Below are 21,056 nucleotides of genomic sequence, written 5' to 3'. Positions count from 1 at the left end.
GATCGGCAATTCAACCACAAAGCCAAGCCCGCACGCAAAGGTATTGATCCAAAGACCCTCATTTTCCCTTCTTCCTCTCTACCCAGTGTAGGTGTTGGTGCATCTTCACAAGGTCCAATTCGTCGCCAAAGGACCCTTGCCACCTCTTGGGACCCAAAGAAGAAGGAAGAGGTGGATGCGGCCGTGGCTCGATTCTTCTATCACGACCATATCCATTGTTTTATGATTTATCAATCTTCTCTCTCATTTCTTCCGTTATCGTCGGTTCCACCTTTTTGATACTAACCTCTTCTATGTTTGATCGAAATAGGTCGGAGTATTGGAAAGTCATGGTGCAATGGATAGGAGAGTATAGCACCGGCTATGTGCCGCCATCTTCAGAGGCTCTCCGAACCACTTTGCTCGATCGAGAGAAGGCTATCGTGGAGCAAGCAACCCTCAATATTCAGCGTCTTTGGGCAAAACATGGCGTTTCCCTCATACCGACGGGTGGAGCAATACAAGGAAGAGATCTATCAATGGTCTCGTTGTCACAAAGTGATGACGTGGCTACGAGGAGCTGAAACCCTAAATCCCTGCAAACCCCAAAAACTGCCAAAAACCCTAATTTCTGCAGAAACCCTAATTTCTGACAGCAAACCTAATTCTGCCGGGGTGCCACGTGGCAGCAAGAGCAACCGTACGGAATTCCGGATTTTGCGCCGCAAAACGCGCTGACAACTTTTGGCTTGCTTTTTGGGCTTCACGCCAAGAGAGAGAGAGAACCTGCCTTTTTTTTATTAAAAAAAAGATGCTCTCTAAGAGAGAGAGAGAGAGAGAGAGAGAGAGAGAGAGAGAGAGAGAGAGAGAACTGCTGCTTTTGATTTTAAAAGCTTTTGGGACTCTGCTTTTGGGCATCCCTTGTACCTTTAAATATGTGGAGATGGCTCCACTTCTCAGGGCATCTGGACGCAGAGTCTGAGAGTGAAACCCTAGCCACACTCTTGTACTTTGATCTGATTAATATAAAAAGAAATACCGAAAGGGGCGCCAGTCTTTGGGGCCAATATCTCTAGGCACGGAACTCCGTCGGGCCAGTGCAAATCTATTGTGATCTGTGAATTGTTTTGAAGTGGTTATTTGGTGCTATCGCGGTTGATTCTCGACTTGGAGTGTCCAAGTCTGTTACAGTGGTATCAGAGCACGGCCGATTTCTCTTCTACGGGAAACCCGATCCCCGAAATTTTTTTCCGCAGCACCTATGGCTTCAGGCAATGATCAGTCGACTCCCTCTACATCTGGAGATGCGGGCAAGGATCACAACGAAGATTCCGGCACAGAGTATGGCCCGCCTAGGCCTACTCTAGCGGAGCAGCAAGAGATGGAGCGTGGGAAATTGATTGATGATGCAACAAAGATGATGCTCAATTTTGCCAAGGACCCGAAGATGGCAAAATATATGAACCAGACCTCTTTGGAAGAGGTACAGATGGAGTGGCAAAGAACTACAACACCACTCCCAAACCCGCTCTCAAGAAACTTTCTGCCTCCAAGAAATATACGGAGAAGGAACTGGAGAACGTGGTTGATGCACAGATTGCTCAGCTTTTCGACATGCAAAAGAAGGACAAAAAGCACGGCAAAAAGCAGAAGAAAGGCACTGACTTCTAGGGATATTTGGGTCGTCGGTCGACATTCGACAAGGCAAAGAAACTGAAGAAGCGCGTCAAGTTTGAAGGATTACTCAGTTCTTCTTCTTCTTCTTCTGACAGTTCTTCTAGCTCTTCAGACTCGAGCGAAGAAGACAGGAAAAGCAAAAAGCGAAGCAAGAAACAACGCTTCGGAAAGGGCAAGAAAAAGGCAAGGAAGTCTAAGTCTCACCCAGTGAGTGACACTTCTATAGAGGACTCGTCTACGGACAGTTCAGACTCTGACAACGGAAACTTTTATGCGAACAAGAAGAATCTTTACAAAGCCAACCAGTATGACTTTCTCGAAGATAAAAGCAAGAAAGTCCGAGAGTTTTAAGGAAGGTGGCCAAGCACTTATGTTTGATACTTTTCCGGGAAACTCCGATGCTTAGAAGGCTTTGTCTTTTATACAGCAGTTTGACATCACTTTCGCGGGAGGACGTTATTTTGAGCACTCCAAGATTCGGAGAGCTGCCTCTTATCTTAAGGGGAATGCTCGTACTTGGTGGTCCACGCTTCTCTTAAGCAAGACTGTGCCGGTTACATGGCTGAAATTCAAGAGGCTTTTTATTTCTTCTTGATTGACTCAAGAGTTTGAGCGAGATATACGAGCTACTTGGAACCATCTCCGGATGACCAAGAGCGGTACAGCGAATTCTTATTGTGAAAGATTCTAGAACTCTTTTCTACCTGCCTCTTCATTCAAGAAGATCTCGTTCAGAGAACAGATTGAGCGGTTTACCTTGGGTCTACCTACACAGATCCGAGACCATTGCTTGGAACAGAAGTCAGCTTCTATTCAGGAGTTGATGAGTCATGCGAAGCGGGGCTTTGCAATTCACTCTGGCAGTCTGACCTACCCGACGGATGAGGTCACGACACAACGAACCGGACAGACTTCTGGGAATGAAAGTAGAAAAAACCCAGAGAAAAAGGATGCACGACCCAGGCTTACTCCTCAGGAGCGGACTCGCTTCATCAGGGAGGGGAAGTGCTTTGGATGCGGGGAAACTGGACATATTTCCGCGAAGTGCCCTAAAAAGGCACAGAAAGAACAGAACGACAAGGACGACGAAAGGCCTAAGAGATCGAGAGCAACTGAGGACCGTGTACGAAAAGGCAAGATGAAAACAGGACTGGTTCCAGATTGTGTGGATACTGATCCTGACACCATGGATGAGAGTACAGAACTTTGCCGAGCTTGGGGCAAAATGAAAGATCAAGAGGCCCTGATTTTCTTTGATGGAGGAGCCAAGGCCAACTTCATTTCACCGGGGAATTGGCGGCGTGGCTCGAGATTACTCCCGATCGGATGGAACCACTTGCAGAGGCAGTTCTAGCCGCACCCGGCGGGGACGTAGCCATTACACCTGTCCATTGGCAAACTTCGGTTCCATTGTCAGGGGTATTTGGGGCATGAGGACTTCATCATAATGCCTTTGGAGGGTTGTGATGTTCTCTTAGGGATTCCCTGGTACCACAAGAACAACGCTGTGGTCGATTATCGGGCGAGAAAAGCGACTTTGACTACAGAAAAGGGCAGAACATTGTACTTGATATTAAACCGAAGGGCGAGTCTGTCCCTATTGTATCGGCTTCGGCCATTTCAAAATTAATGAAATCCAGTCTGTTTGTTTACTCGATCTTTATGAAAGAGTTGAGTGATGATGTTAGGACAAATATGTCTAAACTTGATAAAGAACGCCAAGATTTTCTACACTCTCATGCCGATTGCTTCTCAGAAGGCTTGCCAGGAGAGTTACCACCTACTCGTCCTGAAGATCATACCATTGATCTGATACCTGGTAGTACACCACCAAACCGGCCACCCTACCGTGTGAGCTGAGCACAGAATGAAGAGATTATGGACCAAGTGAAAGACCTCTTGGAAAAGGGTCTTGTCAAGCCTAGTACTTCACCGTATTGCTCTCCAACGTTGTTGGTTTTGAAGAAAGACGGATCTTGGAGAATGTGCATCGATTATAGAGCTCTCAACAAAATCACCATCAAGAACAGATTTCCGATCCCTAGGATTGATGATATACTCGACAGGTTACAGGGATCCTCGTGCTTTAGCAGGATTGACTTGAAGAGTGGATATCATCAGATCCGGATCGCACAGGGAGACGTCTACAAGACAACTTTTCGGACGACTTTTGGGTTATTTTTGGTGATGCCTTTTGGCTTAACCAATGCTCCTGCGACATTTAACCGGATGATGGATAGGATTTTTTCGAGAGTACAGGCTATTTGTTGACACTTTCTTTGACGACATCATTGTTTTCTCCAAGAATAAGACAGAACACAGAGATCGTCTGCTTCAGGTCTTTCAAGCATTACGAGATCACAAGTTAGTGATTAATGCAAAGAAAAGTGAATTTTTCCTACCAGAGATACACTTTTTGGGACACGTTGTGTCAGCAGCAGGAGTGCAAATGGATCCGGCCAAGATAGAGACTATCCGTGATTGGCCCAACTTGAGGAATGTCCATGAAGTTAGAAGCTTCTTGGGACTGTGTTTGTACTATAGGCGGTTCATACGAAAGTTTGTAGAGGTTGCTTCCCCTTTGCATACCTTGACTCAGAAAGGAGTACCTTTCTCGTGGGGACCCACAGAGGTGACTGCCTTTCGGACATTGAAAGAGAAATTGACTACGGGACCTATTTCGACTTTGCCGGACTTGCAGAAGTCATTTGAAGTATATTGTGATGCTTGTGGTCGTAGTCTCGGTGCGGTCTTGATACAGGAACGCCGTGTCATAGCTTACGAGAGCCGTTTGTTCTCTAGGCCGAAGATGAGAGCACAGATTTATGAGAAAGAGCTTTTGGCGGTTATCCATGCTCTTACTCAATGGTGGCATTACCTACTCGGAGCGGATTTTAGTGTATTTACAGACCATCAAAGTTTGCGCTACTTCTTGTCACAGAAGCAGCTTTCGGAAAAGCAGATGCAGTGGGCGAACATCTTGTCACAGTTCCACTTCCAAATTGTCCATGTGCAGGGACAGAAGAATGTGGTGGCAGATGCTTTGTCTCGGAAACCGTTGGTTCTGGCTATTTCCGCGATACATCATAGGAGCTTCGAGGATATGGTCGATCAGTATGCCACAGATACATATTTTGCAGATATTTTCACACGGATACGGGATGGGGAGACAGTAGCTGGATATTCCCTTCAGGAAGGCTACCTGATGAAAAAGACTATGTTGTGCGTTACACAACCGTTGAGGGACAAGGTTATGACTGAATGCCACTGTCCACCTTTTACGGGTCACCGCGGCATTGCTACCACCATGAAAGGGGTAGAGAGATACTTCTTTTGGCCGAGACTCAAGAAGGATGTGGAGGAGTTTGTGCGCAGTTGCTTGGTATGCCAGAAGGTAGTGTTTGATAGGCATAAGGCGCAGGGATTGTTACAGCCTTTACCCATACCCATCCGCCCCTTGGAAAGTATAGCGATGGATTTCATTTTTGATCTCTCGAGAACACAGAGTGGTCACGATGGCTGGACTGTTATTGACAGGTTTAGCAAACAGGCTCATTTCATTCCAATGAAGAAAACAGTCAAGCCGGATCACTTAGCGAGACTGTTTGTGGCCCAGATTTTCAGATTACATGGCATGCCTGAGACGATTGTCTCAGACAGAGACCCGGATTTACGAGTTTGTTTTGGAAGGCAATTTGGGAGAACATTAGCACGCGGTTGCAGTTCTCGTCATCGTTCCACCCGCAGACTGACGGGCAATCCGAGATTGCCAATTCAGTGGTTCTAGATTTATTGAAGTCTTACATCTCATATCAGAAGACTCAATGGGAAAGATTTTTACCTTTGGTGGAATTTGCCTACAATAACACGATACACTCGTCAACGGGGAAGGCGCCATTTGAGATTGTTGAAGGTGCTGCGAAGGTTCCACCCTTCCTGAGCACGAAAGATAAGATCTTTGAAGCGGATGAATATACGCGAGATCTGGATACGGCTTTTGCCAAGGTTCGCGAGACTTTGCAGAAGTCTCAAGAACGACAGAAAAAGGCAGCGGATCGCCATCGTCGCGACATGAAATTGAAGAAGGATGATTGGGTGCTCTTACGTTTTGAGAAGGCACGCCTACAAAAGAAAAAGGGAAAGGAGAGGCTTTTTCCAAAGCTTAGTATGCGATACTACGGCCCTTTCCAGATTACTGAAAAGATAAATGATGTCTCCTTCCGATTGAAACTGCCAGATACTTGGAGTATTCACAATGCTTTCCATGTGAGTCTCTTGAAACCTTTTAAAGGTGATGTGCCTGATGATGGGGAGCCTGATGAGCAACCCGAAGTGGACGAAAACGAGGAGATCCTTGTTCCTGAACAGATTTTGGCACATAAGGATACGAAGAATAGGGGTAAAGTCCGAAGGCGGTTCTTGGTTAAGTTCAAGAATTATCCTGCACTTGATGCGAAGTGGATGGAGGAGGAGGACCTAGCAGATACTCCTCAGATGTGAAACTTTACCTTGATGCTTTTGGTTTAGCATAGTCTACTCCAAATGGAACCTAGAATTCAGCTTGGCCGGAGATCTGGTGCAGTGGGATGCACAAGAGGGGAGTCACTCCACTCCTTTGTCAACAAATGCCTTGATTTAGATACTAGAGTCACTGATGTCTCTTTGAGCTTCAGGGATACTGAGAGCTGACAGTATTCTGCTATATGACTTTATGAATGGAATTCCTGAGAATGATACTGATTTGTTCTAGACTTCTTGTGAGTGCAGAAACTGATAGACAAAATGACTGCAGCATTTTGGTCTGACTGATCTCGAATAGACATGGTTCCAATAGGGGTTAGTCAATCGGACATCGATGAGGTCCCGATTGGACCTAGATGTGATTGCTAGCTACATTGCCGATAAATCATGGTCTAAGATCCGAATGAATGTTGAATGTCATGTGATGTCCTGTGATGTTGTGTGATGTGACTGTCGATTTTGTACATGTGCTAGATGTGTGTTCCTAGTACGTAGGACTAACAGTCGGTGTCTGCTAAGACGGTTTATGGCTTTTGTCGGTTTTGCAGGCGTAATCGCAGTCGATTACAATGCTTTCAAGAGGGGGGTATCTCACAAAGTGATGACGTAGCTACGAGGAGCTGAAACCCTAATTTCAGGCTCAAACCCTAAAATCCTTGCAAACCCTAAAATCCTTGCAAACCCTAAAAACTGCCAGAAACCCTAATTTCTGACAGAAAACCCTAATTCTGCCGGGGTGCCACGTGGTAGCAAGAGCAACTGTACGGAATTCCGGATTTTGCGCCGCAAAACGCGCTGACAGCTTTTGGCTTGCTTTTTGGACTCCACGCCAAGAGAGAAAGAGAACCTGCTTCTTTTTTGTTAAAAAAAAGATGCTCTCTACGAGAGATAGAGAGAGAACTGCTGCTTTTGATTTTAAAAGCTTTTGGGGCTTTGCTTTTGGGCATCCCTTGTACCTTTAAATATGTGGAGAGGGCTCCACTTCTCAGGGCATCTGGACGCAGAGTCTGAGAGTGAAACCCTAGCCACACTCTTGTACTTTGATCTAGAGTGTACTTTGATCTGATTAATATAAAAAGAAATACCAAAAGGGGCGCCAGTCTTTGGGGCCAATATCTCTACGCACGGAACTTTGCCGGGCCAGTGCAAATCTATTGTGATCTATGAATTGTTTTGAAGTGGTTATTTGGTGCTGTCGCAGTTGATTCTTGACTGAAGGTGTCCAAGTCTGTTACACTCGTCGCATACTCGAGTGGAGAGATGTACTTTGTGCACTCTCATGATGCCACCGAGAGTGGCAAGTCCGTCGATGTCCTCTCTGCAGAGTGGAGAGCGGCCATAGAAACCATCGGTGAGCAACACATGGTGGCCTTTGTCACAGATGGGGAGGCATCAAATAGGGCAGCAACAACTATTATAGAGGGCCACTATCCGCATGTGACAGTGTGCTTTTGCATGGCACACTGCTTGAACAATCTTCTAAAAGACATCGGCAAGCTAGACTGGATCGCTCCAGTCATTGCTGATGCAGTGAAGATTGTTACTTTCATCAACAATCACAACTTGGTTCGGAGTGAGTACCTCAAGAGGTTGGGCGGCAAAGTGCTTCTAAAGTATTCAAACACCCGCTTCGCATTCAACTTTCTTCTTGTGCACAGGCTATCTGAATGTCAAAATGCGGTCCGACAAGTCTTCATCAGTGATGAGTTCACCACCTCCCCCTATGCAAAGACAATTGCAGGGATTTTGTGCAAGGATAAGGCAGAGGATCTTGAGTTCTGGAAGGAGCTCAAGAGTCTAGACGCGCAGGTAAAACCGGTGGTTTATTTGCTTCGAGTTCTGGATGGCATGGATCCTTGCATTGGCAAGATTTATGAGGCAATGGACCGCATGATTGAGCAGCTTGCACAGCTTGAGCCAAAAGTGGAGCGATATGAGGAGATCCATGCGCTTTGTAGCTCAAGGTGGAATTCATATGCCTCTCCTTTACACGGGGCAGCGTACATGGTGGATCCACAGTTCCAAGGTGCAACGCAAGAGACAGATAGAGAAGTCATGAACCATTTTACAGAGATCTTAAACAAGATGGTTCTAGACAAAGATGGGCGACGCATTGTCAGAGATCAAAGTACAGAGAGATGCGGGGGTCATTTCGCAGTCCAGATGCTCAGATTGATCGCAGGAAGATAGGTTCAGTGCTATGGTGGGAGGACTATGGCTATGATGGCCCTGAGCTTCAGAGATTGGCGATCCGTATTCTTAGCCAATCAGTTAGAACCTCGTGCTTGGAGCAATTGTGGAGTACCTTTAGCCACATTGCTTCCAAGAAGAGGAATCGGCTTGGAGTGGAGAAGGCCAATGATCTTGTCTTTGTCAGCGCAAATTTGAAAATGCTTTGCAAGAGTACAGACAAACAAACAGATCCTTTTACACAGTGGGAGATGGAGCAAGAGGCTCCTCAGGCAGGTGGAGATGCACATCCACCAACACCGGGTACTTTATCAGTGGCTGAGATCGAGCCGGGCCTAGAGGTCGATGATGAGGAATGGGAGGATGTGCATTATTTACAGCCGGCTACTACGGATTGGGAGGCCTCTCATGCTACTGGCTCTTGAGTCTTGAGTCTTTGCCATTTATCCTTACCTTTTTGTATGGCTGCTTAAGCCTTGCTCTCTTTGCCATTTGTAGCTACTAGCATCTTTATGGTATTTGTCACCTTCAGTCTTTTGGTATTGTGGTCACTGGTTTGCCCACTTTTGGTTTTTTTGTAGCACCTTGGCGGCCCTTGAGGTTTGTTAGTCATAATTGATTCCAAAGTGTTATCTCTGACTACTACTCTTGCAATTATTTGAGAGCATTGTGTATGGGCATTGTGTTTGCTCAATGTTGTATATGTGCTATGTACTCTGGGCGCCGCACATCCCAATCAAGTCATAATAAGGTTGAATGGTCTTCGAATCATGTTTTTTGTGGGTATTAGAGTCAAAGGACTCTAGTACTACTTGTATTCAAACACATAACGCTAAAAAAAACAATATTTGGGTGTTTTTTTAGCCTCCCATTCCACGCCGTTCCCGTTCTGGGCCGATTCCCGTTCCCCTGTTCCGCAAGGAGGCCCGTCGCCGTTCCCGTTCCACGTTCCGGGTAACTCTGAACGTGTGTGTGTGTGTGTGTGTGTGTGTGTGTGTGTGTGTGTGTGTGTGTGTGTGTGTGTGTGTGTGTGTGTGTGTGTGTGTGTGTGTGTGTGTGTGTGTGTGTGTGTGTGTGTGTGTGTGTGTGTGTGTGTGTGTATATATATAGACACACACACACACACACACACACACACACACATATATATATATATATATATGTGTGTGTGTGTGTGTGTGTGTGCGCGCACGCAAGAAAAGTGGCTCTATATTGTGTACAAAGTTCTCGCGCGCAAGAAAAGTGGCTCTATATTGTGTACAAAAGAGACCTTTGTAGATGCTTAATAGCCTTTGTGTCAGTCGCTTGCGGGGTAGATGCACTAACCTTGCCATGCCTCTGATTGACGTGGACGGTGAGGCGGGTGTCATATCCACAAGATACGCCTCCTCCCAAGGACAAGCACTTGAATGAAGATGGGTTGCTGGTTGCTTTGCAGGAAAGCAGATGTTTTCCCGCGATGAAGTCTATGTTAAATTTGAGATTCCTTGATTGAATTAAAAACAAAGTGCTATGTGAGCATTGTTTTCAACTTACAAGGTTTTATAGAGTTTTTGGGCAAGTTCAAACCAATTTCTTTTAAAGGCCGGCCGCCCACCTAAGAAGTGGGAAGCCCCCAATTAAAATAAGCCAACAAAATTTCAGCGCTCTCTTTCTTGGCAGCCCATGATCCTTCCCTCTTCTCTTTCTGGCTGAACATCAGTGCGCTCTCTCTCCCCCCTCCTCAAGCGCCCCTCTCCCTCCTGTATTCCTACCGGCAAGGTTGCCTCTATTCCTGCCAGCTGCCAAAAGCAATAATCGCGAACCCCTCTCACTCTCTTAAGTCTCTCACAGTAGGCCAGCCCTAGCAAGGAGAGGATGCTGCTGCAGATTTCAGCCGCGAGGATGAAGCCGCCGATGATTGCCCATGGCTGCCCCGAGCGTATCGGATGTTGCCAAGACCTGAGTAGGCGAGTTCTATCGCGAAGAGGTGCCTACGGAGAGCTCTCCTTTCAGCCCATATAAGTCGTAGACGGGGCTGATTTACGAGAAGGAACCCGAGAGCACACCTCTTCTATGTGTAGAATTGGAAGAGAGGATTCTCTGCAACGAGATTTTTTCCAAGGAGTTGCTTTTCAAGAACCAAGTTGCGTTTCGAGCGTCGAGACTTCAAAGGTAACGTTTTTCATGTGATGATCTCTAAGTGTTTGTTTGCAGGTGAACTTCCTCTACGTGAGGAAGTAGGAGCAAAGGAAGTCATAAGCCTCTGCAGGAGAAAAGTGCTTTGAGGAACTAGAGCCAAAACAGCTCCAAGGGTTCCGTACCTGAGTTTGGGTAGCAGATCCACATATCACAGAGTGGTAGACTCTCTAGTTGGGATCCAGAAGTTGAAATTCCCAAGGGAGGACTTTGCGCCCAAGAAACCAGAGTTGTTCTACGAGTAGATGACTATGGGAACAGAGTCGGAAGAGTTGCAAGGACGCCATCCCCTGAGCCTAGAAGGTGAGATCAAGAGGCAAGAACCTTGATTCTCAAGGATTCGGAATAAGGAAAGGAAGTTCCTTGGAATAGAAATCTACCCTAGGAATAGGAAGTTGAGGCTTCCAGGAACCATCAGGTCTTTATTCTAGAACGAACGTGGTAATACGTTTGGTTCAAGTGCTTGTAAAGACTTCTCCTCAGTAATAAAGATACTATTACAGGGGAGGACTAGCCCACCTTCTAGTCCCCAGTGCTCTCTCTCTCTCTCTCTCTCTCTCTCTCTCTCTCTCTCTCTCTCTCTCTCTCTCTCTCTCTCTCTCTCTCTCTCTCTCTCTATATATATATATATATATATATATATATATAGATAGATAGATAGATAGATAGATAGATAGATATCAATCATCTGGCTTCAATAATAAATGATAAATTCCATTTATCCGAGTATATTTTATATTTTCATGCGCTCCTATTTGTGACAGTGCTTCTCTAAAGAGCCCGCAACTCTAAGAGCATCAACTGCTAGTTACTTATCAAGAGGCACCTCACCCTAAAAAACCAATTTTATGTGATTGCGATGATGGCCAATCCGTGCAATGAACAACACCAAAGTCCCCTACGGCACAACAATTGGGTCACGAGAGTTGGTGTCAAAAAACACTCACCAACCCTGATAAGAAGGTAAAACAATCCATCTCTCAGCGTAACCATGCCAATCAGCAAAAATAGCCTTATGAATCTCTCATACAAGCAGCAACCCCTCTATGGATGCCGTAAGTGGCACTAAGGACCTCTTCACCAACCAAAGAAGCATATGACCAACGACGTAAAGAACGTGTCAGACCATCATCCCATCTAGCCCAAGACGTCCTTTTGAATCTTTCACATACGCAATCCAAGAAGTGGCCGCCTCTCTACCTCCTCCACACAAGAAGGGTGGGTGTCAAATCAAAGCAAGGGGCAAATCTGTCACAAACTATTGACGTGTCTCTCTATTCATTTGCAACTCCTCTAGAGCAAAAATTCTTTTCTAGAGCTTGTCATTATGCTCACCTGGCATTCTACAACAACTTCAATGCATCAAATTGCACCTGTATGGGCATGAGAGCTTCCTTTCCATAAACAAGCTTAGTTGGTGTAAATTGTGTTGACACTCTATACGCAATTCTATAAGCCCACAAACAATTTTCCAGGTCCATGTCCCACTCCTTAGGATGCTCTCTAGCATACTTTGATAGCATCTTCACAATTTGGCCATTGCAGTTTTCAACCAGCCCAGTACATTGTGGATAAGTAAGGAGAAGAATGCCTATGCTGAATTTTCAATGTCTCCATGAGAGCACCAACAAGTTTTCCTCTAAACCATGGTCCACGATTAAAAATGATAACCATAGGAATTCCAAACCTGCACACACCTATTCACACAAAAAAGAGGCCACTCTTCCATATCTTGCTTCCTTCCATTTTGTCAAATAGTCCAGGTTAGGACTCCCTAGTCCTAATCCTAGCCGACTGGCAGATCCCGGCCAAGGGGCCCAAACCCTAGCAAAAGCTGAAGAAGCACAAGGATTTACCAACTTACAGATTCTCCCCGAGTGGCCCAAATAAAAAACTGAGTTAGGATTGAAAATCCTAACCCCCACCAACTTATGGAACCCCATCCGATGGGGCCTAAATAACAAAGTAAAGCAGGACCAATAATTTGCGTGCAAACTGATGACATAGCAAGCTATTGTACAATCGTCCATGCGGAACTAATAATTTGCATGCAAACTGATGACATGGCAGGCTATTGTACAATCGTCCGTGTTTTCCATTGACATGCTGACGTGGCAATTGTACGCTGGCAGCCTTGGGCGCTAGCTTTTGGGGCCAAATGCTTTTAGACGTGAAGCTTTTCATGTAAACTGCTTTTGGATGGCCAACGGCCTTAAAATATGTGCAAGGGTTGACCATTTTCTTCAACACAATACAACTCTGGCAACACTACTTTGCATTTCCATGCGGAAGCATGCCAAAGAGTGAGCCATTATTTAAAGGCCCTTGACCTGCAGAAAGTAGTTTACATGAAAAGTTAAATTCCCAAAAGCATTTAGTCCAAAAGCTAACGCTAAAAGCAGCCAATTCATTTATGGAAGTCTATACACTTCCACATCATCATGTCAGCACAAAATCTGGACGTTCATACATTGCCATGTTAGCACGAAATCATGAAATCTGGGCGTCCATACAACTTGCCACGACATCAACCTTTACGCAATTTACGGAGTGTGTGTGCTGATGACTGCGCAGTAGTGTGTGCAAGTGATAGAGCACGAGAAGAGAGGAGGCGATGTTCTACAGAGGTGAAGCGCTAGGGATCAAAGTAGGAGAGAGAGAGAGAGAGAGAGAGAGAGAGAGAGAGAGAGAGAGAGAGCACACGATTTTGTGAGGGGAATAAGTTGAGAGCAGATTGGGCTCTCATTCCCTTTATTAAAGTATAGGACCATTTTTAAGTTAGTGGCCAAGTTCAATGTGAACTTGGCCAAAGGTTAGTAACCTTTAAAAATATACACAAAAGGGGTCATATGCGCCTTTAACCCAACAACCTCCCACTTAAAGGCATAAATGGCGCCTTTAAGCTACATGACTCTCACCATCTGTATGCATAGCTGATATTGTGCTTTGGATAAGCACTTAGTGAGAGCATCTGCTGGATTTTGTGATGTATGGACCTTAACCAATGTGATAAGGCCATCCTCAAGCACTTCTCGAATGAAGCGATACCGCACATCAATATGCTTTGTGCGTGCATGAAACATGGCATTCTTTGCAAGACATATGGCACTCTGGCTATCACAACCAAGCATAGGTGCCTTGTCAGGCAAACCAAAATCACTGCATAGACGTGCTAACCAAATGGCTTCTTTGGAAGCCTCAGTGGCTGAAATATATTCAGCCTCTGTAGTAGACAATGCAACGATCTTTTGCAATCTAGAACACCCCTGAAACAGCACCTCCTGCAAGAGTGAACACATAACCACTTGTGGATTTCCGTGTATCCACATCACCGGCCATGTCAGAGTCACAAAATCCCTTCAACTCCAATGGTCCTTTACCATAGCAGAGGCATTTGTTTTAAGTCCCCTTCAAGTACCTCATAATGGACTTCACTGCATCCCAATGCAACCTGCCTGGATTAGCCATAAACCGGCTCAACTCCCACTGCACTGGCTATGTCAGGCCTAGTAGCAACCATAGCATACATAAGTGAACCACAAGCTGAAGCGTAAGGCACACTTTGCATGTCATTGGCTTCTTCCTTTGACTTGGGGCAATCATCCTTGGAGATTTTGACATATGGCTGTAATGGTACGCCAAGAGGCTTTGCTTCAGCCATGTTAAATCTGTCCAGCACCTTTTCAATGTACTTTTCTTACGACAAATACAATATGCGTTGGTCCCTTTGCCTTCTAACCCTCACTCCAAGTATATGTTCAACTGCCCCAAGGTCTTTCATTGAAAATGCAGATTTCAGCTACTCTTTAAGAGCATCAACAGTGCTTCTTTTCTTTGCATCTATTAACATATCATCCACATAGAGCACAAGAATATAGGGCTGCCATCCTCATCACGTTTGATATACAAACAATGGTCTGCATGGCTTCTTTTGTAACCATGTTTGAGCATGAAACGGTCAGACTTCTTGTACCATTGTCTACATGATTGTTTCAACCCATACAAGCTTCTATTGAGCATACATACCAAATGTTCTTTGCCAGGAATAACAAAACCCTCTAGTTGCTTCATGTAAAGCTCTTCCTCCACATAACCATGCAAGAAAGCGGTATGTACATCCATTTGGTCCAATTCCAAATCAAGGGTAGCCACTATGGCAAACAATAAACGCAAAGTGGTCATCTTCACTATAGGAGAGAACACTTCCTGAAAGTCTATGCCCTTGGTTTGAACATATCTCTTTGCAACCAGCCTTGCCTTATACTTGGGTTTTGCATCAACTGTCTTGATTTTATACACCCATTTGTTAGGAACAGCCTTCCTTCCTTTGGGCAATTCCACCAAATCCCAAGTATGATTAGCATGCAAAGCTTTAATCTCTTCCTGCATAGCAAGCTCCCACTTGTCGTTGTGCTCACATGTCTTTGTCTCTTTATACGTAAGGGGCTCTCCCTCATCTGTCAACATAATGTAATGCAAAGAGGGATCATATCTACTCACAGTCCGTCTTGGACGAGTGGACCGCCTCACCCAATGATCCACATTATCTGGTAATGGGTCTACATCAGGTGGCATGATAAAATCATCAACAATGGGCTGCTGTACATCATTTTCAGCATTGTTTCGTGGCTGCAAATGCCCTGCAGGAGCCTCAATTTGCTGCCCAACATCATCTGGCTCAAACACCACTGGATCATCTACATTTTCAGCCATATGTGGTGCATCCTGAGGGCCTAACAGGTGGCTGGTCATGCTGAAATTTGACCCTTTTATGGTCATGCATTGAGACACAATTGTTTTGAAGCAGCCTTGCCTCATTAAAAACAACATCTCGGCAACGTACAACCCTTTTGAGCTGAGGTAACCAAATCCTGTAACCCATTTCGCCTTCTTCACCATATCCCATGAAAAGGCCTTTAATGGACTTGGCATCTAGTTTGCTTCTCAACTCAGGTCTAATATGCACAAAAGCTTGGCAACCAAAAATGCGTAAGTGATCATATGAAGCAGGCTTGCCAGACCAAACCTCTTCAGGGATGTCATGTTAGGTGCAGCGGAATGAATGTTTGCGCTTTGCTCAAGATGAGTGCTCCGAATTGTGCTCAAGGTTCCTTTTAGTTCTTATGGAAGGGAGAGCCTTCCGTTCTTAATGGAAAGTGCTATGATCACAAACAAAGTGAATGGACACTGTGCGTGCAAGTGTATGAGACTGAGAGATAGAGAGAAGAGAGATACGACACCAGAGACGTTGTAAAACCCTCCTCCGAAGGCCCCACTCTCGTCGGCGAGAGTGATCTACTTATTGATTGCACAAAGTGGTACAATGATGATACATGGAAACTGATGCAACTTGGGACTATGTCGGTGACGACGACGGGGATGACGACGACGACGAAGACTCTAGGGCTGAAATCTACGGTCTTCTATCTGCTGTCCATAAAAACGCTAGGGCTGAAAATCTGGGACTGTTTCGGGGTGGCTAAAAACGCTGTTTTGGCTGCGTTTTGAAGGCTGAAAATGGCGATACTCTGCAAGTCTTTAGGGCTGAATCCGCTGCTGTTCATGCATGCTGAAAACGCTTACTATCTGCTGCAGAATGGGCTGAAAATAGAAAACGTTGGCAACTCTTGAAAGCGTTAGTAAAAACGCTAGGGATCTGGGCATGTGGCGATGACTGCAAAGCTGAAAAACGCCAGCTTGGGGGAAGGTGGTGACGATGTCCAAAAACGCTAGGCTGATGGGAGAGGGAAAACGCCAAGGTTGATGGTGCTTGAGGGGTTCTTGCTAAGAAGGTGCCTGTTGAGCATGTGCTCTTGCTGCCTCTTCTGCCATTTAGTGCTAACTTGGGTTTGCTTATATACAAACTTAGCAAAATTGCCCTACCTACTTTTGTTGGGAAGTCACTTAAATTAATAAGTGAAAAATGTCAAAAATAGGGAAAATAGGCTAAATGCACTGGAAAAATCCCCTAACTAATTCTAATGGATTCTGATGAGAATACCGATGATTATGCTGTGTGCAACCAGAGGATATGCATCTATGCTAAGTGACTGGGCATGCACGGTCTACGAATAGACTCACAAAAGTGCCAGATCACTTCTAAATCTAGACTAGCTGGACTGACTGAACCCTTGTCGTGTTGTAGCTTGACCACGGACACATAGGGTTGGATGTGTCACGTGACATGTCACCTTTCAAAGACATGTGAGGGGATCGATTGCATATATGCACTGTAGTTTTCAAGCTTCTCCCCGAAATCCATGAGAGATTAGCTGTGGACAACATGCATCTCACCCTATCACAAAGTGTCCTATTGAATCTTTCAGTCACACCATTAGAAGAGGGGCTGTATGGCACAATAAGCTCCCTCTTAATGCCCAAATTTTCACACAATTTGTTAAATTCAACACTTGTGAACTCCCCCCCATTGTCCGTACGCAAGCATTTCAGCTTTCTGCCTGTTTGGGTGGTCACAAATGCATGAAATTTCCTAAACGCAGCAAAGGCTTCATCCTTAGATTTAAGCAAATAAACCCAAATTTTCCTAGAATAATCATCAACAAAGGAGACAAAATAGCATGCACCTCCCATAGACTTAGTAGGCATGCTGCATACATCAAAATGTACAAGATCAAGCACACAAGATTTACGAGAGACATCGGAGTAATAAGAACGCTTTACTTGCTTCCATATTTGACATTCATTACAAAAGTCAAGCTTTGTGCCTTTAGCATCAAGCTTGTTCAAAGTACAAAGCTTAGAAAGGCCCTTTATGGCCAAGCCTCTTGTGCCATAACTACATCAGAATGTACAAGATCAAGCACACAAGATTTACGAGAGACATCGAAGTAATAAGAACGCTTTACTTGCTTCCATATTTGACATTCATTACAAAAGTCAAGCTTTGTGCCTTTAGCATCAAGCTTGTTCAAAGTACAAAGCTTAGAAAGGCCCTTTTGGCTCATATGGCCAAGCCTCTTGTGCCATAACTCCATGTGAGAGTTAATTTCAGCTAACGCAATAAACTTGCCTAACATGGCCTTTCCATGCATGCAGTGAAGTGTCCCTTTCTTTGTGCCCTTTACAATCAGCCTTGAGCCTTTAGTCATTTTCCATGATCCTCTCTCAAACAAGATGCTGTAACCATGCATATCCATCTGACCAACAGAAAGCAGTCTCTTCTTGATTCCCGGCACATATCTAACATCATGCAAGACAAGCTCATTTGTGTCATCTAGGGAGAGATGCACAGTGCCAATACCCTCAATGGAACATGCATGATTGTTTCCAAGGTATAGATGGCCACGTTATTCTTGCATCAAAAGTAGAGAAACACTCATTGATAGGAGTCACATGAAATGAAGCACCGGAATCAACTATCCAAGTCTGGGATAATGCATCATTGACAGTCAACAAAGCATCAATAAGATCACTCTTTGGTGATCTGCATGTCCTGTGAATGAACATTAAGAAAGGCATCGAGGTCATAAGCATCATTATCTGACAAAGTGGCACACAAGATGTTCTCTACATCTGACAGCTCCTCAATCACAACACTAGAAGCCACATTGGCCTTCTTTTTGTCCTTTGAGCTATCCTGTGCATCTGTCTTGACTTCCTTCTTCTCTTTCTTTTTGTCTCCACCATTCTTTTTCCGTTCTAACTCGGCTTTGTATTACCTGCACATCACCCTTGCCTTTGCTGGCAATTCCCCTTTCCTTACTCTGTCTTCATGTTGATGATCTTCAGAGTTCATGTTTATGGGTTTCTTGTGACCTTTCTTGCCACACTGATAGCAAGTCACATCACCCTTGCCTTTGCTGGCATTTCCCCTTTCCTTACTCGATCTTCATGTTGATGATCTTCAGAGTTCATGTTTATGGGTTCCATGTATGTGCTCAAGGCAAGTGAGTGAGAGGTAGTTCTTACCATATACATAATGTATAGGCAGTGTCTAAACTCGAGCTCATTGTGCTTGTGGACATACATATCAAAAGTGTGCTTCATGCAAATAAAACTTCAAGGCATTTTACAAAAGGGAATTCTTTGGCCAAAGTCTTACAAGAATAAGAGCTCAAAGCTTGATGTGGTGCTTGCTTTGATGCTTAGCGAAGCTTCTTTTCGGCTAGCGCGAACTGCCCCTTATATATAGCTTGGAGCTTTGGTGAGTTGAGCTCAGCAGGGTTCCCGTGAGAAAGAGCTCCAAGTTGTTCATGGACAATGGCAGCGTGGAAACCCCCCCCCCCCCCCCCCGCTTGGATATTTGATTGTTTAATGCTAAAAGAAAATGAAAATGGGAATGCCGACTTGCAGGCGAGGGCGGCGGTGGGAGAATGCCCCAAGGTCAAGGACAGTGAGCTGTTTTGAAAAGGTCGTGGAGGGGTTGGTGAGGCTCGCATTCCGAGGAAGCGCCGTGTGGACTTTGTAGCATTTCGTTCCAGCATTTCAGGTCGGCGCCTGTGCTCTATAAGCTTTGCACCAGCGCCTTTTGAGCTCGCCTCCCAGTTGATGTTGAGGATGATGAGATTTAGCCCTGCGCAACTCATGCTCTGCCGATTCCCTCCCTTTGGCTTGGCGATGGCTTCTATTTGCAAGTCCTTCTCTATGCGCTGTGGTAGGCCTCCTTGCCCAGCTTGTCCGACCTCCTTACTCACCCCAACCTTCGTGCTCAGCTCGTTCAGGTTGCATTTGCTTTCACATATTTGTGTGTAAGACAAGACTTGCACTTGACCGTTCAGATTCCAAAACGTTTTGCTTCTTGATGCATTCACACTGTGGCAAGCCAAGCACTCAAAGGATCGAGCACTTTGCAATACACAAGTCTCGCACCTCTGATACGCCTTGGAATCACACACACAACAATAGGAAATGGCCGATCTTGAAAGTGGTTTTACAAAGCAATGCACACACGTGGATTAAGTTATAATATGCACATATTAATGACAACTTAAGTGCTCCTTAAGCGGCTTATTAACAATGAGCAAATAGGAAATTATTAAATAATGCTCAAATTATTGTGCTTATTGATGAGCAAAGAACCACAACTAATTAAGAGTTAATAGAAGAGTGTTTAAGCTAAGAGTACTAGACTCCAAAGCACCCTAGCCAAAGCTCTGGTACCACTTGATGGGAATGGGATCGTGCTAGTTAGGGTGGATGAAAAGGGAACATCACGCACACAAGTGAGTTTGTGCAGGTTAGATTATCACTCAAGCGAATTAGGTTCCAAGATCAATTAACTTGGACTCATAAACATGATCTTGAGTATTTGCTAGCCCATCACAAGGGAGATGTAATGCAAAATAGAGTTGTGTTTATTCATTCATAGAACGAGGCTTAAGTAGCTCTACAACCTTGCACCACTGCATGTGGGATAATTCCACCTTTCCTCTCTTAGACTCATACTCTAGGATTTTAGGACAAAGCTCACATCTTACAAAGGGGTGTACCACTCTACAAGTATAGCCTTTACAATATCCTGGCACATGCTTTGTGACCCCCCCAAGGCTCACAACTAAGTATCTTGACTCTCCTCAGAAAGTGTTGTAAATTGTAGCCAATCCGCAAAGGTACGACGGGCGGGACCCTCTGCCATGGGACCCCAAGAAACATGAGGTCTGCTACCAACCTTGCAGCCTCGCTGTGTGCTGCTTCAACCGTTCCTCAATGCATGTAGTCAAGGCCACCTCGCAGCTGCTCCCAAGACCGAAGCGGCCGCCCTCAGAAGTAATAAAATCCCAGCGCTCACATCTCCCTTTCGCTATTCTAGCAGAACACTGGGCGATCTCTCTCTGGCTGCTGCTCCTCTGTGCTCTATTTCTGCAAGGGAGGATCCTCCTCTTATTGACGGGCTGCCAGAAGCTATAAGAACAGCCTAGCACCCTCAATTTTGTGGGGTGGAAAGGCTGCAGCAGGACGAGAGAAGACCAGTGCTAGCATCAAGAAGGGGCTGCTGCAGATTTTCAGCCACATAGACGCCACCAGTGATGCCCACATCTGCCCCGAGTGTACCGGATGACGCCAAGACTATGTAGGCGAGTTCCATCGCAGGAAGTGCGTACAAAGAGCGTTTCCATCGTGACAAGTTTCTGTTTATCTCTGTTTTCAGCCCATAAATGTTATAGACGGAGCTGATTTAGCCAACGCATGGGTGGCCAATAGCTAAGCAATGCATGGGCCACACAAAGAAGAAAGAACTCGTGACAAAGAACGAGAGAAACTAATTGTGAAAGTTTAATTGCAAAAGATACTAAATTATAAGGTCCTAATAAATTCTCCTTCCAGTTCCGTTCTAAAAAATGTAATCAACTCGTATATAACCAACTCAAACTAATAACTGTTTCAAAATAAAAATAAGATTCAATATCTTAAAGAAAATCCAAACATTTTTCCCTTTATACAAACAAGAAAAAGCAATCAACCCACTCAAACTAATCATAATTTTCAGTTAATAGAAATCAATTCACAATGTCTCACATCCAAAAGTCATCATCATTTTGGATTCAAGAAAA

At 45.0% G+C, this 21,056-nt stretch overlaps 1 protein-coding gene across 2 annotated transcripts in view; it reads right to left on the bottom strand.

Moving 5' to 3' along the window:
- LOC147463360 (putative glucose-6-phosphate 1-epimerase) overlaps positions 1-21,056 on the bottom strand; it is a 103,825-nt gene that overhangs the window by 53,336 nt on the left and 29,433 nt on the right. The gene's annotated exons all lie outside the window — the stretch shown is intronic.

This window comes from Adiantum capillus-veneris, chromosome 2 (genome assembly GCF_014529385.1).
Source record: "Adiantum capillus-veneris isolate H3 chromosome 2, ASM1452938v2, whole genome shotgun sequence".
NCBI classification, from domain to species: Eukaryota; Viridiplantae; Streptophyta; class Polypodiopsida; order Polypodiales; family Pteridaceae; genus Adiantum; species Adiantum capillus-veneris.
This window is presented reverse-complemented; position numbering and strand designations above follow the sequence as displayed.